The sequence below is a fragment of the Fukomys damarensis genome, unplaced genomic scaffold (assembly GCF_012274545.1).
Source record: "Fukomys damarensis isolate Sample0158 unplaced genomic scaffold, DMR_v1.0_HiC HiC_scaffold_7, whole genome shotgun sequence".
Classification (NCBI taxonomy): Eukaryota; Metazoa; Chordata; class Mammalia; order Rodentia; family Bathyergidae; genus Fukomys; species Fukomys damarensis.
In genome coordinates this window covers 28,777,156-28,777,977 of record NW_022900919.1, presented here as the reverse complement: position 1 = coordinate 28,777,977, position 822 = coordinate 28,777,156, and positions in this window count along the sequence as shown.

The following is an 822-nucleotide window of genomic DNA, read 5'->3' as shown; positions in this document are numbered from 1 at the left end:
AGCTTGCCTCCTCCCTCTGCTCCCTAGAGCCGGGAGCCAGAGTGCCCGATCTGATGAGATTCCCTGTGGTCACCCAGACACCTGGGTTCCAGGGGTTCCTTTTTGAACAAGACCTTTGTTTTTAGCCCCGTCACAAAGGCTCCTCAGGGCTGTAAGTGCCATCCGGCCGGCAGCCCGGGTAGTAGTGGTGGGGCACCTGGAAGACCAGAGAGGGACAGTGCCCGGGAGGACAGAGTACTTTCTGGGGGGTTGGGAGAGGCCTGCAGGTCTCCAGGACACTTAGCCTTGGAGGCAGGAGGAGGACTGGGAACTGTGGAACGCAGGGGCCAGAGCTCTAGCCTTGGGGTGGACAGGCGATGCTCTCCGCAGGTTAGCCAGGGACCTTCAGGCCACCTCTCCTAGGGATCGCGCCAGTGGCCATTGACATCAACCACAGCCCTGGGCTCGGTCCAGCGCATTTGGGTGCCAAGTGTGAGCCTGGGCCAGAGAGGAGAGCCAGGACATCCCGGAGCCAACAGCCTGGCACGCAGGGGGATCCCCACAAGGGGGCAGAGGGGAACCCCCGGAGGCCGGCGGGGCTGGAGGAGGCCAGCACAGGCAGCCCAGCGCACCCTCGCGGGGCCCTCACTCTAAGCTGCGGGTGGGAGGGTGGTAACGAGACCCTCCGTTTCTCCCAAAGTTTCAGGCAAATCCTTCTCGGTGGACATCGAGCTCCCGCGACGGAGTGTGTGCGTCCCGAGTGGGCCCCCTCCGCCGCCCCCTTCCTCGGTACGGGAGGCCTACGGGATCGCGGGCGGGGGCGAGACCCGGGCACTACCCACC